A 15547-nucleotide genomic window follows, 5' to 3' on the forward strand; every position below is an offset into this window, starting at 1 on the left:
AATGTGTTTTTGTTTTGTAAAAACTACTGTAGATTTTTACTTACAAGTGCCTTTTTGCCACCTAATGTTTTTATTTATAGGAATGCTGATCTCTTGTACATAGTTTGTTTTAAAATCATGTTTAATAAGTGTTTGTATATAATGCATATGTACAGAATCCTATTTCAAAAGGAAATCAAAGTTGCATTTGAGGTTACATTAAGAACTAACTGATAATGCATATAGATTTTAGAACATTTTGTGGTTGTTTTATGTGTGGAAAGGGAAGCTGTTGGTCATTGAATTCATTTAATTCTGGCAAAATACTTCCCCAAAGATATAATTTTAAATCATTTCTGATAGAGTAATGTTATTTTTTATGTCATATGGTTTCATTTTCATATCTTGTGAGTTACATGTTTTACTCTATTTTTTTTAAATAAGATTTATGATATTTCTACAATGGTCCATATATCTGCTTATCCTATAATGTGTGTTTATCTAAGTTAATATTTATGTACACATACTTAATTTGTAAATTTAAAGCAACTCTGGAAGAAATTAAATAACTTTTTAATCCAATCAGTGATTTTCTTTGAATAAATTGGAATGTACTATAAGATTCAGGTACTGTTTATAAGTAAATTGTCTCAAAGTCTAAAATTGTCTATGAAAAGTAAAAGTAGGGTGGGTGAAGGTAAGTTATGTGAAGTTATCGATTAATTGTATTCTGATCCAGTGGTTTTCAGCCTGTAATGGAATTGATCTCCTACTTATTATCTCTGGTCAGACAGACTTTTAGTTCAATTTTAAAGCATCAGGCATTGCTAAATACACTGTATAGAGAGTAAAGAGTTCCTTCTCTTAGTAATTTTCGGGCAAAGATAAAGTTGTTTCAAGTAAACAGTTAATAAATTTTCCAGTTTTGAAAGTTTTTGTTTTTAGATAAATATTGATTATGAATGTCATATCAAAGATCAGCTTTCTTAAAAACACATGTTGATTGTAACAGTTCTTTTTTAACATGACATTTTTCAGTAGACTGTTCCTATACTTGTTGACTATGAAGTGATTATCAAATAATTCTTTGTCCAATTTGGAAACATAATCTAGTGTAATTTTCGAGTGATAGTAAAAGATTGAATCAGTCAGACTTAGAAAAATTAAACTAATTTTTATGAGATCTTCATATAATAATCTTCTTACATTTAGTACTCTCAACCATGATAGCTAATGCCTTAACATGGATTTTAATGTTTGCAGAATTTTCTGAATTCATAAAATAGTCATTACCTTTCTTTAAAATTTGTAATGTTTTCTATTCTGGTTTCATAGCCATTAGTCTGCGGTGATCGTTATGCATTTTAAAGTAAACCATGTAATAGTTCGTATACCTTGTGGGAGGTGCTGCAAAAAAAAGTTGCCCCCACACCATTTTAGCTAACATTAAAATTGAAAATTGAAAATTGGTCTAAATAACTAAGCTTTGTAAATTCCAAGGCTAAAACCTTTTAGGGGCTTCACAGTGTTTAGTCCTAATTAAATACCCTGTCTTTATTCCGTGACCTGATTTTATAACTTACATTTTTTTTTCAGTTGTATAAACTAGTAATTGAGTCCCAGTCCTGAATCTGTAGTATATTGATATAATGAGCTGATACTCTTTATATGTGGACCTGTAAAGAGATACTATGCTGTGCTGTATTGTGCTTTTTAGCCTGCTTTCCACTGTTAATTAGCATTTACCAGTGAGGGTTGTTTGGGCTCAAGTTATTTATGTATTAATAGCCTGTGAATATTTCAGTCCTTTTTAGATTGTATTGGTCTAAATATGCATTCTCCAGTGAACCTGTTAAGCTGTTCACATGTATAGACTATTGAAATACTGTACTTGTACACATCTGACTGTTGACATTTTGTACTTTTTTCTAAATCCAATATTTCACAATAAAATTTGTCAAAATCTTATTAGTTTCCTATTGTTGCTGTAACAAATTACCACTAACTTAGTGACTTAAAACAACAAGAATTAATTCTCTTACAGTTTGGAGGCCAGAAGTCCAAAATCAGTTTCACTGGTCTAAAGTCAGGGTGTTGGAAGGGCTTGGTTCTTCTAGAGGCTCTAGGGGAGAATCTGTTTCCTTGCCTTTCCCAGCATCTAGAGCTGTATTTCTAGCTTTATGTGAGCTCACTAACCCTTCATCTTCAAAGCCAAAAGTGTAGCATCTTCAAATCTCTATGCTTTTTCCATAATATGGCCTTCTCTCTTTGGTCATTATTATCTCCCTTTGTTCCCTCTTATAAGGACCTTGTGAAGACATCGTTGGGTCCACCAGGATGAACAGGATAATCTCCCCAACTCAGGTTCTTAACTTAGATCTGCAAAGTTCATACTGCCATAAAAGGTAACCTTCACAGCTTCCAAGGATTAGGGCATGGACGTATTGGGGTATGATTACTGAGCCTACCATAAGCATTTCCCCCATTTTCCCAGTATGAAGTTCTAAAAAAACGGGAGAGAAGTCACTCAGGCCAGACATTAGAAACTATTTTCCTATTTGTTCATTCAGCCCACTTTAGTGCAACAGTTATTTTCCTAGGGGGCAAAAAAAAAAGGGCTATAATTTTTAATTGAGCTGTTACTTCAAAGCAACAATAAAGGAAATCAAACTATGTAGCTGAGTTCTTAAAAACTTTGGAACATGACTAGTACTATGCTAGATTATTTGGTAGGATAAAAGATGAAGAAATAATTCTTTATAGGCTAGTTGGGAAGAGAATATAATGAAAGAAAAAAATTTGAACTTTGGCACTGTAAAATGCAATAAAAAGCTAAAAGCTTTTACTAAGGGCATTCCAAGAATTGTGGGAAAGGGATAGTCTAATTTGTTGGTTTCTCAAACTTTAGTATGCATCAGTTACTTGGAAGTCTTGTTAAGCATGTTGCTGGGCCTCAACCCCAGTTTCTGATTCAGTAGCTCTGGGACGGGGCCCAAGATTTGCATTTCTGACTTCTCAGGTAATGCCGATGTTTCTGGCCCAGGGCCCACACTTCAGAACCAGTTCTATAAGAAAAGGCATGAGGAGAAAAAAGTAGTAGTTTAAGGAATAATGAATGGAAGGCATTTGGGGAAGAATTGGGGAGTGAAAGGTTATTGGAGTTTTGGCAGAGACACTACTAGATTTTTGAAAATGAAGTGATGCAAGGCCGGATAATTTTATACTTAAAGAAGAGTATAGCAATCATTTTTTCCCAACTCCTTTACTTTATAGCCAAGGAAGGGTAAATGACTTACATATTGTCTTTTACTAATGGCCTGCCATTTTCCAAACGGAATTTGAGGTAGCTTGATCGAAGTGACTGCATCTAGCTGCTTTGCCACACAAATGATAATCACTTTTAAGAAGGTATATGTACAGTCATATCAGACATAGCTAAGAAGTAGATTGGATATGACAAGCTTATGGGCAGAGAAAAATCATTTCTAAACAATACCCTGACATAAGGTGCAGAATTTTTTTTTAATTGACAAGCTGATAGATAAAAGACCAATTTTTTTTCTCTCATATTTAATGCTGCTATGACTGCAGTTCGAATATGTAGCACTAGTCACCACTTCTCAAAAATATAATCTGAGAAGTTAGATGATTAGAAAGGATTAGAGACTAAATTTTGACTGAAAAGATTGACCGATTCTGAAACGGGGAAGAAAAGATCAACAACCCTATAGAAAACTGGGCCAGAAAAATGAAGAGACAGTTCATAGGGAAAATGCAAGTGGTTCTTAGCCATATGAAAAGATGCTCAACCTTACTAATGATAAGAAAAATGAAAATGTGGAGTTACTATTTCTCACCCATAGACTAGCAAAATCCCAAGTCTGACAACATACTCTGTTGACAAGGTTGTGGGGAAACAGACATTCTCATACACTGTTGATGGTCATTGCAAACAATTCAATTTTGGGGAATCTATTCCAAACATAAACTTTCAAAATTAAAAGACATGCACAAATCTATTACAAAATTATTCGCAACAACAAAAATCAGAAAACACTAGAAATCAGTATGGGCTTGGTTAAAAACTATGGTATATCCACACAATGGATACTATGTGGTGGTCAAAATGACTCAGCCGCTAATCTATGATACATTGTTAATTGAGAAAAGCAAACTTCAGAAGTGTGTTATAGCATGTTACTGTCTAAGAAGGGTAGGGCTACACACACACACACACACACACACACACACACACACACACACACTTATCTGCCTATGTTTTTAAAAATTGAAGGCTTAACCATAATTTTTAAAAAATAGTTACTAATAAGGGGGGAGATGGGAGGAAATGTATTTGAGAGGACAAAGTTAGAAGCTAGACTTCTTTTAATACACCATGTTTCGATCATTTAACTCTGGAGTCATTTAAATATTTTTACAAAATTATAAAAGCAATCTCTAAAAAAAATGGTAAACAAATGTACCTAAGTGTGTATCCAGTTGGTGCCATAACCAGATAGAGAACTAGTCTAAGTGGTATAAAATGCAATAATTTGTACATCCCTAGTGGAATATGCCCTAAGGAATAAACAAATTGCAAAAATTCATTTTAAACTTTTGACAATAATCTTATTGTTGGTGGCAGTGTTAGTATTGTTGTTCTAAGATTGTTGTGTGGGGTAAAATATTGTGGGATAAGTCAAGTGAATAATTATGTGATATTCTAATTCCATTAATTGCTTAGGCCTGGGATTCTTGACTAGAGAGAAAGTTGAGTAAAATCTGTGTACACCTATTTTTAATTAGAACTATCAATGTAAACTCAAAATAGTTTATCTAAGAAAAAATAAAACATGTTCAGCAGGAAATGTATGAGATGAATCTGCAGCATCTTGTCATACCAAATAGCAAGAAAGATATCAAGGACTATTTAGAATGCTCTCAAAATGAATGGCGAGCCAATCTGAAAATAGCACAATTTGAACATCAGTATAGAAAGTAACTGCAATGGATTGAAACATTGAATATGCTTAAGTACATGAATTCAAGATGATACTAAATAAAGAGACAAACCATAAAAAAAACCCAAAGCACTAATTGATCACCATTGGAAGATGCTAGTGAACTAATTCATTATTTTGAAAACTAGGAAACAAACACAAAAGAACTTAATATTTCCTGCATTTTCTATACAAACTATACCATTGGGTACGTAAGTAGCAGATGAAGGGTAGTTTCTCTTTGAAAAACCATTTCATTAAATGAATGAAAAAGGATTGATGGAATTACAATCATTTTGTAGCTTCTAATGGAGAAAAGCATTGGACATCAACAGCTACTAAAATTACACAAAGAAACACATTCTCACATCTGGTACTTTCTGATGGAGGAAGACACTGCTACCTTTGCCAAAAAGAATCAAATCTAAATCTGATTAATCATCTACCAATTAATGGGAAATAGAGAAGACAGAGATCGTGTTGAATGACACCAGAAGGATGCAATTGGCACAATTGTTTCTTCAATAAGTTGCAAGGGGAAAAAAGCAATGGTGGGAGAGCCTATACTGCAAGAGGTACTTACAAACCATCAACTAATCACAGTGTCTGGACCTGCTCTCTGGATCTTGAATCAAACTTAAAAATTAAAAAAATGCTTTAACATTTATAAAGAAAATGGCAATTTGAACACTGACTCGTTATGTAATAATAAGAAATTACTGTTAACTTTTCAGGTGTGATAATGGTATGGCAGCTATGTTTAAAAAGTACTTCTAGAGACACCTACTAAAATATTTAGAATGAAATAGCATGATGTTTGGCATTTGCTTCAAAATAATATAAGAAGGGAGATAAGGAAAATATAAATGAAACGAAATTGTGAGTTGCTAATTTTTGGAACTGGGTGATATGTACAGTGTATGGCAGTTCATTATACTATACTGTTCAACTTTAGTGTAAGTTTAAGATTTTTCATAATAAAAAGTAACACCACCACCCAGTTATTCACACCTTAGTACATGCTCACTGAAAGTATGAACAGTACAAGAAAGTAGAAATAAAGAGGAAAAGATCACTCACAATTTAACTACCTCAGTAAATTCATGTTTCTGTTTTGTATGTTTTCATCCAACATAATCTGTGAGTAATGGTTATGATGATGCCACAAGATAACCTGGATTCCTGTTTTCATCATTTCCTTCTCCCCCATAGCTCCATAACAAAAGTAATCCCTACATTAACCAAATCCCTAAACAAAAACCAAAAAACAAAATCCCCCAAAGCCTATTTGTTGTCATTTCATAGCCATACGTGTGAGGCAGAAGAGCCTATTATTTAAGACCATTATTTTTCGAATCAAATCTGGCTTCCAATCCAGCTCTGTCATTTGCTACCTAGAGGTCTTGGGTGTATATCTCTTCATAGACTACGAGTTTGTTTCCTCATTAATTTATAAAGCTGTTAATGAGCATTTAATAAGAAAAAGTATCAATATACAATGCACATAATCTCTGCTACACAGGAGATTTACAATATGATTAGGTAATTTTTAAAATTTATTTAATCAATTAAAAATCTGTAAAGGTGGCCCATGATCCTCGGAGACTACCAGTCCTGCGGTGCCAGCGCATGACCCAGCAAGTAAACCTCTATGCCACGGCCTGACTCCATCCCCAGCCCCGCTGAGTGCATGCCGATCAGAGAGGCACCAAGATCTGTGGGGAACATGCACCCTGCGGTGCCAGGTGCCAGCGCATGACACAGTAGGTAGACCTCACCGCCGCTGCCCGACTCCATCCCCAGCCCCACTGAGTGCACGCTGATCAGAGAGGTGCCCAGCTGGAGAAGCCCAAGATCTGCAGAGAACATGAGCCCTGAGGTGCCAGCGGGTGACCCAGCAGGTAGGCCTCACCGCCGCCACCCGACTCCACCCCCAGCCCTGCCGAGTGCGTGCTGATCAGAGAGGTGCCCAGCCAGGGAGGCCCATGATCCTCGGAGACTACCCGCCCTGCGGTCCCAGCGCACAACCCAACAGGTAGGCCTTGCCACCACTGCCGGACTCTATCCCCAGCCCAGCCGAGTGCATGCTGACCAGAGAGATGACTCCTCTGGGAGGCTCAAGATCTGAGGCAACCACACACCCAAGGCAATAGTGGGCAACTGAGCAGACACTGAGGCAGCAATACGAAATTGGCAGCCCCAGCAGCATCCTAGCCAGACAATAGTGTCAAACCAATGGATTGTGAAATCCCCTGCCACAATGACTAAATAGAAAGGAAAGATAACAGAAATATAAAAAATCAAGAAAGTACACCACCAAAGGGTAATAACACTCAAGATCTAGATCCTATAAAACAAGAAGCCCTTGAAATGTCTGACAAGGAATTTCAAGTGATAATTCTAAGGAAACTAAATGAGATACAATAAAACTCAGCTAGACAACAGGATGAAACAAGGAAAAGTATAAAGGACCTGAAAGAAGAAATGTACAAGGAAATCAATGCCCTGAAAAAGAATGTAGCAGAGCTTGCCAAACTGAAGAATTCATTCAATGAAATAAAAAACACAACAGAGAGTTTAACCAGCAGGCTTGCAGAAGCAGAAGAGAGAATTCTGACCTTGAAGATGGGCTGTTTGAAATAACACAGGCAGACAAAAAAAAAAAAGAAAGAAAAGAAAAAAGAATTAAAAACATTGAAGAAAATCTAAGAGATATCGGACAACCTTAAGTGCTCAAATATCCGAGTCATGGGTATTCCAGAAGGGGAGGAAAAAGGAGATTGCATTGAAAACATGTTCACAAAATAGTGGCAGAAAACTTCCCAGGTATAGAAAAAGACACAGCTCTTCAGATTCAGGAAGCTCAAAGATCCCCAACTGTACTGAACCCAAAAAGGTCTTTTCCAAGACATGTTATAGTCAAATTGGCAAAACTCAAAGACAAAGAGAGAATCTTAAAAACTACAAGAGAGAAGCGTCAAATCACCTATAAGGGAGCCCCAATCAGACTAACATCACACTTTTCATCACAAACCCTAAAAGCCAGAAAGGAATGGGATGATATACTCAAAATACTAAGAGACAGAGATTGCCAGCCAAGAATACTTTACCCTGCAAGGCTATCCTTCTGAAATGAAGGGTAAATAGTATATTTCTCAGACAAACAAAAACTACAGGAGTTCACTACCACCAACCACCCTTACAAGAAATTCTCAAGGGAGTACTGGGTTTGGTACCTGAAAAACAACTACCACTGTCATAAAATCTCAAGAAAAATCAAAACCTACTAGTAAAATAAAAATGCTAACAATGAAGAGAAAAAAAAAAGTTTATCTACAACTCAAGAAACCAACAAATACAGAAGACAAACAGCAAATCAGAAAGAAAGGAACAAAAGACATCCAAACAAAAAATAATAAAATGCTAGGGGTAAATCAACACTTTTCAATAGCAACTCTTAATGTACAAGGATTAAAATCTCCAATCAAAAGACACACACTGACTGACTGGATTAAAAAGGAGGACCTAACTATATGCTGCCTTCAAGAGATCCACGTCGCCTATAAAGACTCACATAGACTAAGAGTGAAAGGATGGAAAAAGATTTACCATGCAAACAGAAATGAAAAACGAGCTGGAGTAGCTATTCTTATATCTGATAAAATAGACTCTAAACTAAAAACCATAAAAAGAGATGAGGGCCACTACATAATGAGAAAAGGATTGATCCATCAAGAAGACATAACCATCATAAATATATACACACCCAATGTCGGAGCAGCCAGATTTATAAAACAAACTCTATTAGACCTAAAGAAGGAAACAGACACTAATACCATAATAGCAGGGGACCTGAACACCTCACTATCAATACTAGACCGATCATCTAGGCAAAGAATCAGCAAAGAAACACAATGTCTAAATAATATTCTAGACCAATTGGACTTGGCAGGTATCTACAGAACATTCCATCCAACACCCTTAGAATATTCATTCTTCTCATCAGCACATGGATCATTCTCCAGGATAGATCACATGTTAGGTTACAACTCAAGTCTCAACAAATTTAAAAAAATTGGAATTATCCCATGTATTTTTTCAGACCAAAATGGATTAAAATTAGAAATCAATAACAAATGAAATTCTGGAAACTATACAAACACATGGAAATTATTTTTTTTTAATTTTTTAATTTTATTTTGTCAATATACATTGTGGCTGATTATTGTTGCCCATAACCAAAACCTCCCTCCCTCCCCCCTTCCCCCCACCAATGTCCCCTCTGTTTGCTTGTCATATCAACTTCAAGTAATTGTGGCTGTTATATCTTCTCCCCACCCCCCGGTTTTAGTGTGTGTGTGTGTGTGAATTTATATATTAATTTTTAGCTCCCCCCAATACAAACACATGGAAATTAAACAGCATTCTACTTAATGACATATGGGTCCAAGAAGAAATCAAACAGGAAATCAAAAAATTTATTGAAACTAATGAAAACAATGATACATCATACCAAAACCTGTGGGATACTGCAAAAGCAGTACTAAGGGGGAAATTTATCACATTAAATGCTTACTTCAAAAAATGGAAAGATGGCAAGTGAACAACCTAATACTTCACCTTAAAGAACTAGAAAAACAAGAACAATACAAACCCAAAGTTAGCAGGTGGAAAAAAATCATTAAGATCAGAGCAGAACTTAATGAAATTGAAACCCAAAAAACAATACAAAAGATCGATGAATCAAAAAGTTGGTTTTTTGAAAAGATAAATAAAATTGACAAACCATTAGCACGGCTAATTAAAAAAAGAAGAGAGAAGACCCAAATAACAACATTTAGAAAGAAAAAGGTGATATTACAACTGATACAGCTGAAATACAAGGAATCATTAGAGACTACTATAAACAACTATATGCCAACAAATTTGAAAGTCTGGAGGAAATGGATAAATTTCTGGACACACACAAACTACCAAAACTGAGCCAAGAAGATGTAGAAAATCTGAACAGACCAATAACAATAAAAGAGATTGAAGCTGTTATCAGAAGGCTCCCAACAAAGAAAAGCCCAAGACCAGATGGATTCACAGCAGAATTCTACCAAACATTCAAAGAGGAATTGACACCAGTTCTCTACAAACTATTCCAAAAGATTGAAACAGAGGAGATTCTCCCAAACTCATTCTATGAAGCAAACATCACCGTGATACCAAAACCAGGTAAAGATACAACTAAAAAAGAAAACTACAGGCCAATATCCTTGATGAATACAGACGCAAAAATCCCCAATAAAATACTAGCTAACAGAGTACAGCAACACATATGCAAAATTATACACCATGATCAAGTGTGATTCATCCCAGGGATGCAAGGTTGGTTCAACATATGCAAATCAATAAATGTGATACACCATATCAATAAAATCAAACACAAGGACCATATGATCATCTCTATAGATGCTGAAAAAGCATTTGATAAAATTCAACACTTGTTCATGATAAAGACTCTCTACAAGTTAGGTATAGAGGGAAAGTATCTCAACATAACTAAAGCCATGTACAATAAACCCACTGCCAATATCATCCTAAGTGGGAACTAGACAAGGATGCTTACTCTCACCACTCCTATTCAACATAGTGTTGGAAGTACTAGCCAGAGCAATCAGAGAAGAATAGGAAATAAAGGACATCCAGATTGGAAAAGATGACGTCAAACTGTCCCTGTTTGCAGATGACATGATCCTATATATCAAACAGCCTAAAACCTCTATGAATAAAATCTTGGAGTTGATAAATGATTTCAGCAAAGTAGCAGGATACAAAATCAACACACAAAAATCAGCAGCATTTCTATTCTCCCATAGTGAACATGCAGAAAGAGAAATCAAGAAAGCTTGCCCATTTACAATAGCCACCATAAAAAATAAACCACTTAGGAATAGAGGTAACCAAGGATGTGAAAAATCTCTATAATGAGAACTACAAACCACGGTTGAGAGAAATTAAAGAGGATACAAGAAAATGGAAAGATATCCCATGCTCTTGGATTGGAAGAATCAACATTGTGAAAATGTCCATACTACCCAAAGTGATCTACAAATTCAATGCAATCTCCATCAAAATTCCAATGACATTTTTCTCAGAAGTGGGAAAAACTTTCCAGACATTTATATGGAATAACAACAAACCACGCATAGCCAAAGCAATTCTGAGCAAAAAAAAAAAGCAAAGCTGGAGGCATAACACTACCTGACTTTAAACTATACTACAAAGCTATAATAACCAAAATAGCATGGTAGTGGCATAAAAACAGGCACACTGATCAATGGAATAGAATAGAGAATCCAGAAATCAACCCACACACCTACAGCCATGTGATCTTTGACAAAGGCACCGCGCCTATATACTGGGGAAGAAACTGCCTCTTCAGCAAATGGTGCTGGGATAACTGGATATCCATATGCAGGAGAATGAAACTAGACCCATACCTCTCACCGTATACTAAAATCAACTCAAAATGGATGAAACAATTAAATATACACCCTGAAACAATAAAACTTCTTAAAGAAAACATAGGAGAAACACTTCAGGAAGTAGGACTGGACACAAACTTCATGAATATGACCCCAAAAGCATGGGCAACTAAAGGAAAAATAAATAAATGGGATTATATCAAACTAAAAAGCTTCTGCACAGCAAAAGAAACAATTAACAGAGTTAAAAGACAACCAACAGAGTGGGAGAAAATATTTGCCAAATATATATCTGACAAAGGATTAATATCCAGAATATACAAGGAACTCAAACAACTTTACAACAAAAAAACAAGTAACCTGATTAAAAAATGGGCAAAAGAGCTAAATAGGCATTTCTCAGAGGAAGATATACGAATGGCCAACAGACACATGAGAAAATGCTCAACATCTCTCAGTATCCAGGAAATGCAAATCAATACCACACTGAGGTACCATCTCACCCCAGTTAGGATGGCTAAAATCCAAAAGACTGTGAACGATAAATGCTGGTGAGGCTGCAGAGAAAAAGGACCTCTCATACATTGTCGGTGGGACTGCAAAATGGTGCAGCCTCTATGGAATATCTTGTGGAGGTTCCTCAAACAATTGCAGATAGATCTACCATACGACCCAGCTATCCACTGCTGGGAATATACCCAGAGGAATGGAAATCATCAAGTCTAAGGTATACCTGTTCCCCAATGTTCATCGCAGCACTCTTTACAATAGCCAAGAGTTGGAACCAGCCCAAATGTCCATCATCAGATGAGTGGATACGGAAAATGTGGTATATGTACACAGTGGGATACTATTCTGCTATAAAAAAGAATGAAATACTATCATTTGCAACAACATGGATGGACCTAGAGAGAATTATATTAAGTGAAACGAGTCAGGCACAGAAAGAGAAATATCACATGTTCTCACTTATTTGTGGGAGCTAAAAATAAATAAATAAATACACAAATAACCCGGGGGGGTGGGGAAGAAGACAGAGCAATTACAATTCCTTGAAGTTGATACAACAAGCAAACAGAAAGGACATTGTTGGGAGGGAGTGGGGAGAGGGAGGAGGAGGGAGGTTTTGGTGATGGGCCATGAAAATCAACTATGTTGTATATTGACAAAATATAATAAAATAAAATAAAAAAAGAAAAAGAAAAAAACTATGTGCAAATGTTCATGACTTCCAGAACATCACACTTGCCCATTTTCCTCCTCCCTTTCTTGCTGCTTCTCAGTTTCCTTTGTTGGTTCTTTCTCATATCCCTTACAATGAATGTTGGAATTGCTTGGGGATCAGTCCTTGTTTCTCTTCTTTTAAAATTTTCAACCTATATTCACTTCCTAGGTAAGCTCATTAAATATTATCTATAAACCTAATGACTCCCAAACTTACAGTAACGGCCTAGACCTTTCCCCTAATTTCCCGACTGTGTATTCAATGCAACTTGACATCTCCATTGGGTGTCTCAAAAAGCCTCTCCAATTTACCATGTCCTTAACTGTGTGCTCCTTCTCTTCACCTCTCAGTCCAAGAGACTTCCGTGTCAGCCCCATCTCAGTTAACAGCAACTCAGTTCCAGTTGTTTAGGACAAAATCTGTGATGTTATCCTTGACTCTTTCTCTCATCCTGTGGCTGTCCTTTCAAAATTTCTCTCAGCTCTAACCTCAAAATATATCCACTATTTGACTGCCTTTCTCCATTTCCACTCCTAAGTGGTATCTCTGTTGCCTCCAGTCTATTCTCAATGGAGAAGCAGAGAGTAATCCTATTAAGAGATGTCATATATTGTTAACCCTCTTCTTCAGCGGTTCTCATCTGAGGGTGATTTTGCCCCCACAGGGACATTTGGCAATGTCTGGAGACATTTTTGATGATCATGACTGGTGGAGCTGGGGAGGGGTTGCTATTGGCATCAAGTGGGTAGAGGACAGGGGTGCTGCTAAACAGCCTACAATGCTTGGAACAGCCCTACACAATTAAGAATTGTTCAGCCCATAATGTCAATCGTGATGAGGTTGAGAACCCCTGCTGTCTTAGTCCATTTGGTGTGCTATAACAAAACACTTTAGGTTGGGTAGCTTAGAAACAACAGAAATTTATTTCTCTCAGTTCCAGAGGCTGGGAAGTTCAATATCAAGACACTGGCAGATTCTGTGTGTGTGAGGGGCCCATTCCTCACCAACAGCACCTTCTCACTGTATCCTCATGTGGTGGAAGGGGAAAGGCAGCTTTTGGGGGCCTGTTGTACAAGGGCACTAAACCCATTCATGAGGGCAGATCCCTGACAACCTAATCACCTCCCAAAGACCCCACTTTCTAATACCATCACCTTGGGGGTTAGGATCCAACATATGAATTTTGGGGGGATGCAAACATTCAGACCATACCCCCTGCTCTACTCAAAACCCTAAAATGGTTTTACAACTCAGTCCTTACAATGGCCTAAAAAGCCTTGACTTTAAGGCAAGTCTTCATACCACACTACAGCTTACATGGCCCATCAGTGAAGCAGCTATCCTTCCCCCACTTTCTTCTTTAATGATGTAGATATTAAGAGGAAATAACAAGTACGTAAAAGATTTTACCCTTTTTGTTAAAAATCCCTGCTTATGTCCACTAGGGGGAGCACTTCACTACTAAATAATACTATACAGTTTTTTCATTTGCTGTGCAGCCATAGGAATCACTGTAATAAGAGCAAGCATTCTCATACTCTTTGTAACAGAACGTTTTGTTACATATGGTAATCTGTTTTCAGAAGCAATTGGTTTTGCACAATTTCAATGTACATTTTTTTTTTCATTAAATCAACCGATTAGCTCAATAAAAGTGAGTTTTAAAATATAGTTTTGTCTTTGGACAGATTGTTTTTGCATTCAGAAGTATTATTTTTAAAAAGTTGCTTTAAAGATTTTTGTATTGGAGTTTTGCACACATTTTTCCCCCTCTAAAGCCAGTCCTACTGATGCACTAGGTACAACATTTATTTGGTCCCTCCTTCATCTATCTTTGAGGCAGTTCCTGCACCCAGAACACTTGGGGCAACATAATAGGTTAGGGAATCAGCAGCCCTAAGTCAGAAGCCCACCATTGCCGACTAAGCCACTGTCTTGACATGGACACTGCATTATTGAACTTTCTATGTCGATGCACCCCTGGAGGCCTGGAATTGTACACTGCACGGCCTGTGCAGCCTCAAGTGATGGCCTGAGGCTTAGAGAGCCCATGAGCTAGAAATGGCGTGCTTTGAATTAAGCAATTGCATGTATTGGATGGCTCCTAAACAATTTTTTTTGTAGATTTTGCTCATTTTTGCACATTTCATGTGACATAAATTTTTCTTTGAGAGGGTTATTAGGCCTTCCGCATTCATTATTAATGGGACAGTGTCTACTGGGACATCAGGAACTTATGGGCTGGGCCACTTAGCTTCTGTTGTGAGACCCTCTATTTATATTCTTAATTTTTAATGCATCTAGAAAAATCATTTCTCCCTTGCCAGTGTGACAGCCAACCGAACTACTTCTAGCTAGGATAAGGTTTGTAACTTTTCTTTGTTGGGTAAAATTGCTAACGTTTTTTTTTCTTGAGTGAACGGCCAACATTATTGAGGCAGCAGGCCAAATATTAGCATTAGCATTCTGAATAATAAACCTGGCATGTTGCAACTTATTCAATCTACACTTTAGAAGATTCCTGAAATGTAATGAGTGAAACTGGAAATAATGATGGGGTGGAACAGGTATGAGGAGGTAAGCTGAAGAACCTAGATGGGAGCTGAAAGGAAGGTGGGGCATTGGGAAGAGTGGAATTTAAGTATAAATAAACACCAAAAGCCAGCATAGTCACTGCATCCAACTTTCATTTATATTAAAATGACTGTACAAGTCTGACTAGTCTGGGGTCATAGCATAACCATCCTTCAGCTGGGTGCTTTTGTAGTAAAACTAATAGTTGAAACTAATACATATATATACATAAAAACACACATATACATTTATATACACACATATATAATTAAATCTGCACCTTTATTACTTTACAT

This window comes from Cynocephalus volans, chromosome 4 (genome assembly GCF_027409185.1).
Source record: "Cynocephalus volans isolate mCynVol1 chromosome 4, mCynVol1.pri, whole genome shotgun sequence".
In the NCBI taxonomy this organism is placed as follows: Eukaryota; Metazoa; Chordata; class Mammalia; order Dermoptera; family Cynocephalidae; genus Cynocephalus; species Cynocephalus volans.